Source organism: Ovis canadensis, chromosome 2 (assembly GCF_042477335.2).
Source record: "Ovis canadensis isolate MfBH-ARS-UI-01 breed Bighorn chromosome 2, ARS-UI_OviCan_v2, whole genome shotgun sequence".
Taxonomy (NCBI): domain Eukaryota; kingdom Metazoa; phylum Chordata; class Mammalia; order Artiodactyla; family Bovidae; genus Ovis; species Ovis canadensis.
Genome location: NC_091246.1, coordinates 16,521,879 through 16,538,800, shown reverse-complemented (window position 1 = coordinate 16,538,800; position 16,922 = coordinate 16,521,879). Strand labels below are relative to the sequence as shown.

Sequence of the window (16,922 nt, the reverse complement as noted above, 5' to 3'; positions counted from 1 at the left end):
AATAAAGTAGTAATAATAATAAAAGAAATAGTTACATTCTGATTGTTATATAACCTTGAACAAATTATTTAAGCATTCTGTGCTTCAGTTTCCCCTCTGCAAAATGGAGTAAAAAGTAATAGCTACCTCAGTTGATTGTGAAGACCCAGCATATGTAAAATATGTAGAACCAGTGCTTGGTACAAAGTTAGTTTTCCATGCATGTTGACAATAACTAGTATTACCAACTGCATGACCATGAGAAGTCAGTTCACTTCAGTAAATCTCATTTTCTCCTTCTCTTAAATTGAAATAATCATCATGCTGGCACAATATTAGAGTGAAGAACAAATAAGACAAGATACAGATGTTAAAGTACACAACAGCATCTCACAAAGGTAAGGTGATTATTCTCCTGCTATCATACAGTCATTCTTTTTCCCCCCTCACTGGAAGGTATTTCTTCCTCATCCCAGGCCTCAGATTTCCTCCCTGGACACTGATCTTTCCAGTGTACAAAGCAGATACACTCTGTCTATGGGGGAATCCTTGGTCCATCACCAGTCCTTTCCATCCCAGTGAATGTCACACCTGCCACCATCAAATGTCCAGAGTCAGAAAATGGGGTGTTCCCATGACTACTCAGTCTTAAGACCTCATCAACTTAGCTGAGCAACCTTCTTGTGTCCACCTCCAATGGAGACCTAATCGTCCACTTCTCCATGTCTACAGTTACCATCCTCAGTCATGTCGCCATCATTTCTTGCCAGCCTTCCATGCTTCCACTTGCACATTGTATGATCCAATTCATTTCATTTTCCCCAATACAGATGAACAAATCTTTTAAAAATATAATTCCAGCCTCTTTCCCGGCTGGAACCATGGAGGGTGCAGAAGAGAAGAAAAAAAAGGTTCCTGCTGTGCCAGAAACCCTTAAGAAAAAGCGAAAGAATTTCACAGAGCTTAAGATCAAGCGCCTGAGAAAGAAGTTTGCCCAAAAGATGCTTCAAAAGGGAAGGAGGAAGCTTATCTATGAAAAAGCTAAGCACTACCACAAGGAATACAGGCAGATGTACAGAACTGAAATTTGAATGGCTAGGATGGCACGAAAAGCTGGCAACTTCTGTGCACCTGCGGAACCCAAATTGGCATTTGTCATCAGGATCAGAGGCATCAGTGGTGTGAGCCCAAAGGTTCGAAAGGTGCTGCAGCTCCTTCGCCTCCAGCAGATCTTCAGTGGCACCTTCGTGAAGCTCAACAAGGCATCAATTAACATGCTGAGAACTGTGGAGCCATACATTGCATCAGTTCAGTTCAGTTCAGTTCAGTCGCTCAGTTGTGTCCGACTCTTCGCGACCCCATGAACTGCAGCACACCAGGCCTCCCTGTCCGTCACCAGCTCCCAGAGTTCCTTCAGTCTCACATCCATCGAGTTGGTGATGCCATCCAGCCAGCCATCTCATCCTCTGTCGTCCCCTTCTCCTCCTGCCCCCAATCCCTTCCAGCATCAGAGTCTTTTCCAATGAGTCAACTCTTCGCATGAGGCGGCCAAAGTTCTGGAGTTTCAGCTTTAGCATTATTCATTCTAAAGAACACCGAGGACTGATCTCCTTTAGAATGGACTGGTTGAATCTCCTTGCAGTCCAAGGGACTCTCGAGTCTTCTATAACACCACAGTTAAAACACATCAATTCTTTGGCACTCAGCTTTCTTCACAGTCCAACTCTCACATCCACACATGACCACTGGAAAAACCATAGCCTTGACTAGACAGACCTTTGTTGGCAAAGGAATGTCTCTGTTTTTTTAATATGCTGTCGAGGTTAGTCATAACTTTCCTTCCAAGGAGTAAGCATCTTTTAATTTCATGGCTGCAATCACCATCTGCAGTGATTTTGGAGCCCCCCAAAAATAAAGTCTGACACTGTTTCCACTGTTTCCCTATCTATTTCCCATGAAGTGATGGGACCAGAAGCCATGATCTTCATTTTCTTAATGTTGAGCTGGGGGTACCCAAATCTGAAGTCTGTAAATGAATTGATCTACAAGTGTGGTTATGGCAAAATCAACAAAAAGCGAATTGCCCTGACAGACAATGCATTGATTGCTCAGTCTCTTGGGAAATACGGAATCATCTGCATGGAGGATCTGATTCATGAGATCTATACCATTGGAAAATGTGTCAAAGAAGCAAACAACTTCCTGTGGCCCTCTAAATTGTCTTCTCTACAAGCTAGAATGAAGAAAAAGACCACCCATTTTGTAGAAGGTGGAGATGCTGGCAACAGGGAAGACCAGATCAACAGGCTTTTTAGAAGGATGAACTAAGGTATCTACCAGGATTATTTTTGTAATCTGGTCAGTTAATAAACAATTGAAACAAACAACCAAAAAAAAAATTGTAATTCCAATCATGTCTCTTCTCAGCTCTAAATCCAATGATGCTTCCCATTTTCACATCCCTTTCTAGGACCTGGTCCTCACAAGGGCCCTGACTACTTCAAAAGCTCACCCCGTACCATTCTAATCTCCCCAGTTCCCGCTCTGGTCACCATCTTACCTCTACACCCTGTCCCACAGGTCAGGTCACCGCTGTCCTATAGGTCTTTGTCAGTGACCTAGATACACAGAAGTTCTGCTCCACCTTAGGACCTTCATCCTTGCACTCCCCTCCCCTTGGCTCTTTAAATGGCTGGTTCTTTTGGGTCCTCCACATCGCAATTCAGATTTCTTCTCCTTAGAGAGGCCTTTCCTGATCACTCCAAATGTCCTTTTGCATAGTATTCATCCCAAAGAGATATTATGAAGTGAGAAATGCCTTCAGAACAGTGCTTGGCACATAAGAAGAACACATTAAAAATTGGGAACCATCATCACCATCACCATCCATCTCTCTCATGGCAGCCTGTCAAGTTGCATGGAAAACACTGCCAAGAGGGTGTGACTGTGATATGTGTTTGCTTACTTGTACTTTGTCTGCCCAGTTGTTAGTTCCACGAGATGTACACCTTGCCAGTTTTGTTTTCTGGCTCATCCTCACTCCCCAGGAAACCACCAGCTACAGAGCGAGCACTGGGATTTTCGCTGAAAAAAAAAAATGAATGGAAGTGAGTCTCTCTTGGCTGTTAAGTGGGTTCAAACTGCCGAATCCCCAGCGGGACCCGGAGCAGCGTCACCTGCGGGGCAGCCTGACATCAGGAGGCGGGGAGCTCCACCGTGCACGCTGCAAGGGCACAGTCTCTCCTCCCAGCCGCACTGCGGTTCACCCCATCTCCTTGCAGGTCCCTGTTTGTGTTCAACGTGTCCCTGCTTGTGCGAGAGAAGCAAAAGATCCCACAGAACTCTTTTCTTTATCCCCTTTCCAGAAAAATGGGCCAATTCACAGCTGCAATCGTTAGGAGAATTTCCTGTCTGGGAGTCTGGAAACTGCCAAGAGTGGAAAGCAGCCGCCAGCCAGTGAGGCCTCTGTTGTCATTGGCCCAAATAACAACAAAAACAGCCACAGCCACCGCCACCACCACAACAAAACATGCCACGTGGGGACCGGCACACACAAACACGCCCACAGAACCAGACCGAAGGGACGAGGCTTCAGGGAGGAGTCTGCGGGCCGTGCATTCCGGCGGGAGGCACATCCTTTGGCCCGGAGCCACCGCAGCCCCACTCCCAGCCCCCCGACCATCTGTCAGCAGCGCTCTGCCGACGGTAAACGCGCCGACACGGGACGCAGGCTAACGAGGAGCAAACGCAGGAGAGGGGAAAACAAAGCCACCGCAGGCAGTGGGAGAAGGTGGCTAGGGCTCTGACAGAAACTGACAAAAGCCGGGAAATTCAAACTGAAAATTTGCCCTGAAGACCCCCAGCTCTGAGGGCAGGGCTGTGGGCAGATGGGGTATACAGGAGGGGATAGGGGGATGCGGTGATGCAGAGATGGAGGCTGGCAGTCTGTAGAGATGCTAGCGTGGTGCAGCTAAGGAGGCCGGCTCTTTTCACTCTATGACCATGAGCCATTACTTACACTCCATTCCCACTGTGCATGGATTGCCCAATAAGACTTTCTCTTACAAGACAAGGGTAATTTAAAAAAAAAAAAAAAAGCAAAACTTTGTTCCAAGGAAACTTGTGCAGGAAACATTTAATCAGGACAGCACATGGAATTCAGATTGCCAAATCCTCTATCAAATAAGCATTGAAGTTAGTAATTGCCAAATTATTAACTTTAGGAATTAATTATAATCTATTATAATTGTTAATAATCTATTCATTGGAATAAACTGTCCTCACTTTGCTACTGAGGAGTTGGGATGTTAGTTTTCTGTTCTCATTTGTAAAACCTTTTAGGAAAAAATAGGGTATTTGTCATTTCTCACTGTAGATAATAAAAATATTTTCTATAAGCCTGTTTGTCTACCAAAAACTGCAGCAGCAAAAGAACCCAAACCAGCTAAGATGCCTGCTAAAATATGTCTATATTTTTGCTTAAGTGGTGAGGACTCTGGCAACACTGGATGGATGTCCTAGAGTTTTTACCCCCTGTCTTTCAATGCACGAGGGCTCTTTCTCTTATAATCTTACCCAATATTTGATGACCATTCCACAAGCTTGGCATTGTTTTCTCTATGTTAGAGATAAAGAGAGTTTTAAAGGCTAAGAGAGTTTTAAAATCACATAGAGTTGAAATGCAAAACGTCAAGAATTTTGGACTTGAGGCCCTATCATTCTTTTGTTTTAAACAATGAGATTCTGCTAAGCTGCTGTTATTTTATTTTGCCCTTTTAATTCTCATCACAAAGCTACAAATACTATAAGTCTAATCCCCACTTTTCAAAAAAATATTAATTAAGAGAGCAAAACGGCAGTAAGTTTTAACCAAAGAGGCCAGAAGCAAACCAGCTTTCATTCTGTTCTTTCATCAGTTAACTATTATTATTTGACCTTTCTTTATTAGTTGATTACTAAAAAATAAATTCTGGTAAAGAAGTTCAACCCCAAAACACTTCTGACTGACAGCATAATAGCTTGACTCATTATCCCTAATCGACAGAGTATACATATATTTACAAATAAAAACACACACCAGATGTATTTTCATCCACCAGGTGATGCTGTCAACTAAAATAGGGAATGTGCACTGATGTACAGCATCCATCATTTTTAAGACAGATTCACCGCAAATCTCCCACGTCGTGATTCATGGATGAAAGGCTGTACACATGCAGGTGGCTGTGATGTTGCCATGTGTACAAAGAAGGGTGAGACGCTTAAAAAAGCACCAACTCTAAAGTCAGGAGAACTTTCTTTGAGTGTAGGCTGTGACATTTCCTAGCTTATACTCTTAGCCTCAGTGTCTTCATCTGTAAAATGGGAATAACAATAGCATTTACAGAATTGTTTGTCTCATATGAGACAATGGCTATTAAAATGTTTTGTAAACAGCAATATACCAATATATTTCTTTTTTCTATATCTCCTCATTCCCTTCAAATGTCTTTCTGTTTCTTCCAGACTGACCAGTGTTTAAAAAAAGGGATTAATCATTCATATCTACCCTCTTTTCAGAAACTGATAGTCAGTTTGAAGGTGATCTTATAAAGTCTCGGAGACCAGCCTGACACTCTGTATCAAAAACCCATTTTCAGTTTCACCTATGGAGAGAGAGACTACATAGAAATAGCTTTCATTTTCCTTTCTTGTGTAATTTAACAGAATTAAAAAAAAAAAAAACCTACCCAAAGCTCATCTAGGAGCATCATGGGTGAATTTCTAAATTGTGCTTCATATGCGTCTGTGAATGATCAACTTAAGTTCATACTTTATATTAATGTCCACAACACTCATTCATTTGTTTAACTGTAACAAGTGTATTGAATGCCTACTTTGACTTGGCAAAAACAACTTTCCAAACCCTTTACTCGGCTGAAGGATCCATAAGAACAAGGATTGTGGATTCCTTATTCATCACCGTTAAACACTCTGGTCCCTAAAATGGTGCTGATTGACATTCACAAGTATCTGTGGAATATACTTGTGAATGAACCAGTTTATTATGATAAATAATAGCATAGCACAAAATAGGTGATATAAGATGGTGGCTCAGCAGTGCATAAACTAACTGCAATGCAGAAGGTGCAAGAGATGAAGGTTAGATCCCTGGGTTGGGAAGATCCCTTGGAGAAGGAAATGGCAACCCATTCCACCATTCCTGCCTGGGAAATCCCACGGACAGAGGAGCCTGGTGGTCTACAGTCCATGGGATCGCAAGAGTTGGACATGACTTAGTGACTAAACCACCACCACAGGATGAGAGCAGGAAGCAAATAGACTCAAGGCTGGGGGTGAGTGATGGGGTATTGTCCCAAGGTTTTCCTTTTGTGTAAAGGCAGTGCTCAAATGGTTTTCCTTTTGTGTAAAGGCAGCGCTCAAATCTTTAGGGATGTTTCTGAATTTTAGAAGATTCCATTCTTGTAAAAGAGAAATAAAGTAAGAGCCAAGGGATCTGATTCCCTTCCTGACTTTACCAATATTTGAGGTCTTGACCAAGTCACTTTTCTGCTCTGGGCAGTTTCCATGCTTTCCTGATACTTAAAGCTTTTCCTCCTCCTCTCACTTTGATTTCTGAGTTTGTAGAGCTGCTTCTCCAAGAAATATTTGACCAAGGGTTAAATTGGGGGAAAGTGTTTCACTCTTCTGAAGTATGTTTTCACTCTGCTGAAGTGTGTTTTATCTAATAGAATGTCACAGCAGGGAGCTGGACAAGGATATAGTCTACAGGGGACTTTGGATAGGAACAATGAAGTGGGACTTTAAAAATAGCTTTCCAAATCCTTTACTAGGCTGCAGGCTCTGTAAGAACAAAGATTTAGGATGCCTTGTTCATTACCATTAAACCCTCTGGTCCCTAAAATGGTACTGATTGACAATGTTCACAAGTATTTGTGGAATGCACTTGTGAATGAATCAGCTTATTATGATAAATGACAGCACAGCACAAAATAGTTGATATAAGATGAAATATCAGCTTATAAGACACATATTATATGGAATTGTATGCATGCTCAGTCATACATGCAAAGAGGAGGGAAAGGCAACCCACTGCAGTATTCTTGGCTGGAGAGTCCCATGGACAGAGGAGCCTGATGGGCTACAGCCCATAGGTCGCAAAATGTTGGACATAGCTAAAGGGACTTAGCATGCATGCACTGCTTCATCCAACCTTTTGAAATTCCCCTAGAAAAGAAAAAAGACCATGATTCTACATGGCTGCACTTGCCCACTGAGGCAAAGTCATGGTATGAGCTGGAGCAAAGCTGATCGGTGGGGGGGATTGGCAGTTTCTCAAAATCCCTCAGTGGCATCCACTCGTGAATTAGAAGATTGGAATAGGGTTAAAATGGCACTTTCTGGAAGTCTAAGGCCTTGGATCCTGATCCTGCCATTTCCCTTGATACCCATACGACCTTGAACAAATTCTCTCCTTCTTACAACCTAAGTTTTCTTGTCCGTAAACAAGAGGTTGTGATTTTCAAGGCTCTTTTCAGGCATAGAAATTTAGGAAGCAAGTGGAAAATTAAACATATGTGGCCATTGTTTAAGTAGAATTTCCCCATCTAAAATGTCTCCATTACTTTATTAACTCCATTCTTAAGTTTGGAAAATTGGCAAAATTAGTACAAATGCTTCAGAAGTTAATGTTGTATTAGATCAACATTGCAAATAGACACTTTTCTAGAAAGTGATAGTTTTTGCCAGAAATACGCCGGCTCTGAAAAACATTGCCCTGCAAAGCCCTACCCAGGGTGTACCTCTGCCTCCTCACACCTCTCCCCACAACTCAACTTGCCCCCAAAGATCAACCAAAACTGGAGTTAGAGAGAAAAGTAGGATTCATAGGACTCAATGGTGAATCACCTCTGTGGACGGTTCAGTCATAACTGGATACATCAGTTTGAATCATTAACCTTAATCCTACATGCTAAGTCTGGGAGAAATTGGAAACAATAGTTTATTCATGTATTAATTCCCAAATACTTTTTGGGTCCCCAGCAAGTGCCATCTCCCCTAACTCATTCCTGGCCCATGCGCTAGACCCCTTCCCCACTCCCCCACGCTGTCCAACTCTCTCACCTATAGTCCAACTCACTCCCCTCAATGACAACCCTTCTATTGGCTGTTTCACAAGAGGAAACCTTGATTGCATGTTGATGACCTGGTCCAGAAAGCCTGAAAGCATCACAATTTCTAAGACCTAGTTTAATATGGACCAACTGACTTAGACTTGTATTTGGACCATGTGAGTTAGACTTGCCACCGGCAGTGAAAAGCTAGGTAAAAGGAGCAGAGCCCCAGGAGGTACCAAGCCAGACTGACTGTCATGATTCTATGTCTTCAGAGATTGCAGACTATCTGCAGAATACCTCACCATTGCTAGAATTCCTTACTTGAAATGTAATTAATATGGATCAATAAGTAAAAATGCTTATGTGTTAAGGTTTTCTAAAAGGTATCATTATTATAGACCTGTAAGATCTCTGGAGCCATTAGAAAGCTGATTCTATTTGAACCCTCACCATCACAACCATGGTGAACTAGAGACAAAACCCTGAACTCCAATTCAGTAGCTGGGTCCCTACTGTCCATCCTTGATTCCCAGTATATACCTTGGTTCTTGGAGTATCACCTGCTCTATGTTCTCTGCGCATCCATCATAAACTTTGTTAAAATCTTGTTAGACTCTTAATTCTAACTATTTGCACTTCATTTATCTATTAAGTATGACCATGTTCAAGAGCTGCTCAAGGAAGTTAACCGAAACTGGTGTCATGTCCATGGTGGCAGAATTCACATGGGGAGAGATTAAGGCCAGGTTCAATCAAGGAGGCCTAAAGCAGAATATCTGGGTGAAATAAAGTCTTATGGAAGGAAACTCAGTCGGGACCACAATACCTACCATCAAGTCCAAAGGGCAAAGCAAGTAGAGAAACAAAAGAATAAACACCAAGGTTAGCAACAGGATGGAGCCACAACACAATGGCATCAATGAACAATCCAGCGTAGGCTGTTGAGAGCTAAAACTGTGGATATGGGTGGAAGCTATCCTCTTAATGAACTACCTAGTACATGGAGCAGGCAAAAAGCTTTCGAGAGGCCATTAGAGCCAGACATGCGCATGCTGTGAGCCTTGCTTTTATGCTGGACTGAACTGTTCTGCAGTGTCTGTGGATGTGGTCCAGCCTCTGAGGGGGACCCACCCAGGCTGACCCCTCTCACTACAATTTACTAAGCTTGACTTCTTTCATGTGAGAATACATTTGGCTTGAATTTGTTTCACTTTCTACAGAACAAAATTTAAGATCATGATTAGAAACTTCAATTAAGTTTTGATAAAAGTCTGTGTATTTATTTGGTTTTCAGGAGGTAGGGGAAATATTTCCATCTGCTAATAATGCACCTTCCAGAAAATAAGACTTTCTTTCATCGGCTCTTTCTAAGGGAGCAACAAGGGAACTTGGAGATCATTCATATTCCCCCATCCTGTTACAAAGAAGAGAATGGGGAGCAGAAAAGCTAACAACGTGCCCTAGATCACATGGGTAGCAAGTGTTGGAATTAAGAAAATTCACTTCTTATGACTCCAAGATAGGCAAAAATGGCTTTCACAAAGAAGTTCACTTGAGCAAATTGCTGGGTGGTCTTTGTTTCCAAGGGTGTTTGTGCAAAGTGTATCCTTCAGTCCCAACAGAGTCGGATTTTGAGAGACAAAAGGTGGCATTGACAAGGGATGTGCCACACAGAATATTTTATCTCTGGAGACTCTCATCACAGCCCCAGCTGGCTCTGGGTCAGGCAGAGACCCTGAATCTCACCTTCTGTGCAGAGACCATGTCCCAAGGGGACAGCAACTCTGCTTCTTGAGTCTGGCCCCGTGATTTAACATGGGTGAAATAATACTAGCTGAGTGGCTTTGGCAGTTTGTGCCTTAACTTTCTCTACTCCTGGGTTTCTTCCTCCAGCCCCTCAGCTGCATAGAACCACAATATGATTTTGTAGAAACGAAGCAAAAAGGAATACATTAGTCTAGTCTAGTCACTTGGAGCTGCTGCCAAAGGAACAGTCTCTTCCACTGATTGCCAGCCAAGTCCCTTATGAGACTGTGTAGACTCTTACAATATTGCTCAGGGAGCGAAACAAAGAGGAAGAGAAAGAGAAGGGTCGTGCTCATTATAATTTATAGTACACTGTTATGGGAAGCTTCTTGTGTTACCAGAAAGCTGGTGTCTGGGGTTTTCCTCTTCCCCAGAGGAGCTGAAAATGGGAAGGGGGAAGAGAAGGTTATCTTACCAACTTTTTGCAGCCAAAATCATTAGGGCCAAAATTCCTTCCTAGAAATGTCAGTGGTGGGATTCAGACAATTACCACTAGTTCAACAACTCCCAGCCCTGGGTCATTAACATCATCCCTGCCGTTCAACCATAATGTCACTCCACCCATTCCCAAGGAGCAGAAAAATCACAGAGCCTCTTGTTTTAAAGCCTTTCTGGGGACCTGGCAGTCCAGAGGCTAAGACTCCATGCTCCCAATGCCAGAGGCCCGGGTGAGATCCCTGGTAAGGGAACTAGATCCCACACACCACAACTAAGAGTTCATATACCAGAACTAAAAATCCTGCATGCTGCAACTAAGACCCAACACAGCTAAGAAATTTTTAAAGTCGTTCTGATGAGAGGCATCAAGGGAAAAAGCCCAAGTTTAAATACTTACGTAGTGTCTTAGAGCTCCTTGGCTGCTGTGGTCTCAAACTGGTTTTACACAGCTAGTTCTTCATCTTAGAGAATGATGGGGTTTCAAATATTCCAGTTAAAAGTCTGCCTGTGGGTAAAGAAAGCAAATGGTATGGTGTATTAATATTAACTCTCTCTCTCCAAGGGTTCTGACTTCTGCTAACCTCCATCAGCTACATTCTCTCATTACATCAGTGTCTTAGTCAAACAAAGTGGGATGCCAGGAGTCACGTTGCTCATCATCAGTGGCTTCATTCCCTCTGTCGTCTCTGCCTGGGTTTCACCACAGTGAAGCCTGAAGCAAACAAATGGCTATTCCCAAATAGATTGCTTTGATGGCAGGAACCCTGTCTTATTTATCCTCAGCTCCCCTTTCCTCAGCCTAGTTCATGGAACAAGGACAACTGTGCATGAATGTCACTGTGAAATACAAGGGAAAAGGTGGCTAATCACCTCTCTTTGCTTGTTAACTCAAAAACTCACAAACCGGAAGTGGGGAGAGAGATGGAGCAAAGACACAATAAGGGGAGAGAATTAAGAGTTATAAACTACAAGGCATAAAATAAATGATACAAAGAAGTAATATACAACATAGGGAAAATAACCAATGTCACATAATAATGTTACATGGAGTATATGCTATAAAAATGTTGAATCACTATGTTGTACATCTGAAACGAACATGATATTGTAAATCAACTATGCTTCAATTAAAACAACTCAATTTAAAAATAATAATAGAGGACATGCTTCCCAGCCTCGGAGTGTATGCAGAACCAGTCCCTTAGGGTTCCCGAGTCCAGAAAAAAGTAAGGTAGCCTTCTCCCTTGCTCCTTACTGTCCCGAGTATTCTGCAGATCATGAGTTTTTGAGCGCCCCCCTCAAGAGGAGGAGACCCATGTGACCTAGACCTAAGGGGCCAGAGTGACATTCACAGGTTCTGGAAGTTAGGATTCAAATGTCTTTGGACGGAGTGGCATTATTCAGCCTACTGTAGTCATAATGCAAATTACATTTTTTAATAGAAGATGTGGCCAAAATAGTTTGAAAGCCACTGAACTGGAAGTCTTCTGAATTTCAAACACCAGTCATGGGATTTAGGACCCATTGTAATCCAATATGACATCATTTTAACTTGTTCCATCTACTGTGCTCAGTCGCTAAGCCATGTCCAACTCTTTTGTGACCCCATGGACTATAGCCTACCAGGCTCCCCTGCCCATGGGACTTTCCAGTGACCAGGAGCTTCTGAAATGACCCATCTAGTGAACCCATGAGCAAATTCTGTTTGGAAACCACACTGCAATGGAGGAGATCATCTGTAGGGTGTGCTTGCATCCAGAGATCAAGCCCCAAGCCTTTGGAGTGGGAACACTGACTCCAAGACCCTAGACTGCCAGAGAACTAACCCTAGTGGGTATCAAATAGTGAGAAGTCACACAAAGGAAACCACTGGAATTCAAGACCCAGCATCACCCAACCACCAGCAGCACCTTGTACAGGACACCTCATCTAAACAACAAACAAAACAAAAATACAAACCCAATCATCAGCAGACAGGATTACCATCTCACTCAGCCTTGCCCATCAGAGGAAAATCAATCAAACAAACAAAACCTCAGCACAAATCTCACCTGATAAGAAGCTTACACAAACCACTGGACCAAACTTAGGAGGGCAGAAACAAAAAGAAAGAAAGAATTCAGCCTTGAAGCTTGGGAAAAGGAGACCTCTAATGAGTTAAAGATCTCAAAATAAGTTTAAAAATAATAATGAAAAGGCAGAGAAATACTACACAAAGGAAGGAACAAGCTAGAAACACAGAAGTCCAAATAAATGAAGAGGAAATAGGCAAACTTCCTGAAAAAGAATACCAATTATTGATAGTAAAAATGATCAAAAACCTTGAAACCAAAATGGAGAAAACGCAAGAATCAATTAACGAAGACCTAGAAGAATGCAAGAATAAACATACAGAGACAACACAATTACTGAAATTAAAAACACTCTAGAAGGAATCAATAACAGAATACCTGGAGCAGAAGAATGAACCAGTGAGCTGAAAGAGAAAATGGTGGAAATAACTTCTGAAGAGCAGAATAAAGTAAAAAGAATGAAAAGAACTGAGGATAGTCTCAGAGACCTCTGGGACGATATCAAATAGACCAACATTTGAATTATAGGGGTCCTAGAAGAAGAAGAGAAAAAGAAAGGGTGTGAGAAAATTTTTGAAGAGATTATAGTTGGAAATTTCCCCAGCATGGAAAAGGAAATAGTCAATCAAGTCCAAGAGGCACAAAGAATCCCATACAGGATAAACCCAAGGAGAAACACATCAAGACACATACTAATCAAACTAACAAAGACTAAACACAAAGAAAGAATATTAAAAGTAGCAAGGGAGAAGCAACAAGTAACATACATGGGAGACCCCATACACTTAACAGCTGATCTTTCAGCAGAAATTCTGCAGGCCAGAAGGGAATGTCAGGATATATTTAAAGGACTGAAAGGGAAAAATCTACAACCAAGATTACTGTACCCGGCAAGGATCTCATTCAAAATTAGAAATGAAAATGGAGAGATCACAACAGACAACACAGAAATACAAAGGATCATAAGAGACTACTATCAGCAGTTGTATGCCAATAAAATGGACAACGTGGAAGAAATGGACAAATTCTTAGAAAAGTACAATTTTCCAAAACTGAACCAGGAAGAAATCGAAAATCTTAACAGACCCATCACAAGCACGGAAATTGATACTGTAATCAGAAATCTTCCAGCAAACAAAAGCCCAGGTCCAGATGGCTTCACAGCTGAATTCTACCAAAAATTTCGAGAAGAGCTAACACCTATCCTACTCAAACTCTTCCAGAAAATTGCAGAGGAAGGTAAACTTCCAAACTCATTCTATGAGGCCACCATCACCCTAATACCAAAACCTGACAAAGATGTCACAAAAAAAGAAAACTACAGGCCAATATCTCTGATGAACATAGATGCAAAAATCCTCAACAAAATTCTAGCACTCAGAATCCAACAACACATTAAAAAGATCATACACCATGACCAAGTGGGCGTTATCCCAGGGATGCAAGGATTCTCCAATATCCGCAAATCAATCAATGTAATTCACCACATTAACAAATTGAAAAATAAAAACCATATGATTATCTCAATAGATGCAGAGAAGGCCTTTGACAAAATTCAACATCCATTTATGATAAAAACTCTCCAGAAAGCAGGAATAGAAGGAACATATCTCAACATAATAAAAGCTATCTATGACAAACCCACAGCAAACATTATCCTCAATGGTGAAAAATTGAAAGCATTTCCCCTAAAGTCAGGAACAAGACAAGGGTGTCCACTTTCACCGCTACTATTCAACATAGTTCTGGAAGTTTTGGCCACAGCAATCAGAGCAGAAAAAGAAATAAAAGGAATCCAAATTGGAAAAGAAGAAGTAAAACTCTCACTGTTTGCAGATGACATGATCCTCTACATGGAAAACCCTAAAGACTCCACCAGAAAATTACTAGAGCTAATCAATGAATATAGTAAAGTTGCAGGATATAAAATCAACACACAGAAATCCCTTGCATTCCTATACACAAATAATGAGAAAGTAGAAAAAGAAATTAAGGAAACAATTCCATTCACCATTGCAACGAAAAGAATAAAATACTTAGGAATATATCTACCTAAAGAAACTAAAGACCTATATATAGAAAACTATAAAACACTGATGAAAGAAATCAAAGAGGACACTAATAGATGGAGAAATATACCGTTCATGGATTGGAAGAATCAATATAGTGAAAATGAGTATACTACCCAAAGCAATTTACAAATTCAATGCAATCCCTATCAAGCTACCAGCCACATTTTTCACAGAACTAGAACAAATAATTTCAAGCTTTGTATGGAAATACAAAAAACCTCGAATAGCCAAAGCAATCTTGAGAAAGAAGAATGGAACTGGAGGAATCAACTTGCCTGACTTCAGGCTCTACTACAAAGCCACAGTCATCAAGACAGTATGGTACTGGCACAAAGACAGACATATAGATCAATGGAACAAAATAGAAAGCCCAGAGATAAATCCACACACATATGGACACCTTATCTTTGACAAAGGAGGCAAGAATATACAATGGAGTAAAGACAATCTCTTTAACAAGTGGTGCTGGGAAAACTGGTCAACCACTTGTAAAAGAATGAAACTAGATCACTTTCTAACACCGCACACAAAAATAAACTCAAAATGGATTAAAGATCTAAATGTAAGATCAGAAAATATAAAACTCCTAGAGGAGAACATAGGCAAAACACTCTCAGACAAAAATCACAGCAGGATCCTCTATGATCCACCTCCCAGAATGCTGGAAATAAAAGCAAAAATAAACAAATGGGATCTAATTAAAATTAAAAGCTTCTGCACAACAAAGGAAAATATAAGCAAGGTGAAAAGACAGCCTTCTGAATGGGAGAAAATAATAGCAAATGAAGCAACTGACAAACAACTAATCTCAAAAATAAACAAGCAACTTCTGCAGCTCAACTCCAGAAAAATAAACGACCCAATCAAAAAATGGGCCAAAGAACTAAATCGACATTTCTCCAAAGAAGACATACGGATGGCTAACAAACACATGAAAAGTATCAATTCTTCAGTGCTCAGCTTTCTTTATAGTCCAACTCTCACATCCATACATGACTACTGGAAAAATCATAGCTTTGACTAGATGGACCTTTGTTGGTAAAGTAGTGTCTCTGCTTTTTAATATGCTGTCTAGGTTGGTCATAGCTTTTCTTCCAAGGAGCAAGTGTTTTTTAATCAAAACCACAATGAGGTACCACTTCACACCAGTCAGAATGGCTGCGATCCAAAAATCTGCAAGCAATAAATGCTGGAGAGGGTGTGGAGAAAAGGGAACCCTCCTACACTGTTGGTGGGAATGCAAACTAGTACAGCCACTATGGAGAACAGTGTGGAGATTCCTTAAAAAATTGCAAATAGAACTACCTTATGACCCAGCAATCCCACTTCTGGGCATACACACCGAGGAAACCAGAATTGAAAGAGACACATGTACCCCAATGTTCATCGCAGCACTGTTTATAATAGCCAGGACATGGAAACAACCTAGATGTCCATCAGCAGATGAATGGATAAGAAAGCTGTGGTACATATACACAATGGAATATTACTCAGCCGTTAAAAAGAATTCATTTGAATCAGTTCTGATGAGATGGATGAAACTGGAGCCGATTATACAGAGTGAAGTAAGCCAGAAAGAAAAACACCAATACAGTATACTAACACATATATATGGAATTTAGGAAGATGGCAATGACGACCCTGTATGCAAGACAGGGAAAGAGACACAGATGTGTATAACGGACTTTTGGACTCAGAGGGAGAGGGAGAGGGTGGGATGATTTGGGAGAATGACATTCTAACATGTATACTATCATGTGAATTGAATCGCCAGTCTATGTCTGACGCAGTATGCAGCATGCTTGGGGCTGGTGCATGGGGATGACCCAGAAAGATGTTATGGGGAGGGTGGTGGGAGGGGGGTTCATGTTTGGGAATGCATGTAAGAATTAAAGATTTTAAAATTTAAAAAATAAAAAACTTAAAAAAAAAAAAAAAAACAATTAAAAAAAAAAAAAAAAGAATTGATACTTTTGAACCGTGGTGTTGGAGAAGACTCTTGAGAGTCCCTTGGAGTGCAAGGAGATCCAACCAGTCCATCCTAAAGGAAATCAGGCCTGAATATTCATTGGAAGGACTGATGCTGAAGCTGCAACTCCAATACTTTGGCCACCTGATGCAAAGAACTTTGAAAAGACCCTGATGCTGGAAAAGATTGAAAACAGGAGAAGAGGGGGACAACAGAGGATGAGATGGTAGGATGGCATCACCAACAAAATGGACATGAGTTTAAGTAGGCTCCAGGATTTGGTGATGGACAGGGAAGCCTGGCATACTGAAGTCCGTGGGGTCAGAAAGAGTCGGACATGACTGAGCAATTGAACTGAACTGAATGCCTATTCTTCTAAAACTCTTTCAAAAAATTGCAGAGGAAGGAACACTTCCAAATTCATTCTACGAGGCCACCATCACCCCAATACAAAAACCAGACAAAGACA

At 41.4% G+C, this 16,922-nt stretch overlaps 1 pseudogene; it reads left to right on the top strand.

Moving 5' to 3' along the window:
• The first annotated feature begins 857 nt into the window (after nucleotides 1–857).
• On the top strand, nucleotides 858–2,316 carry LOC138434485 (large ribosomal subunit protein uL30-like; annotated as a pseudogene).
• The last annotated feature ends 14,606 nt before the right edge of the window (nucleotides 2,317–16,922 follow it).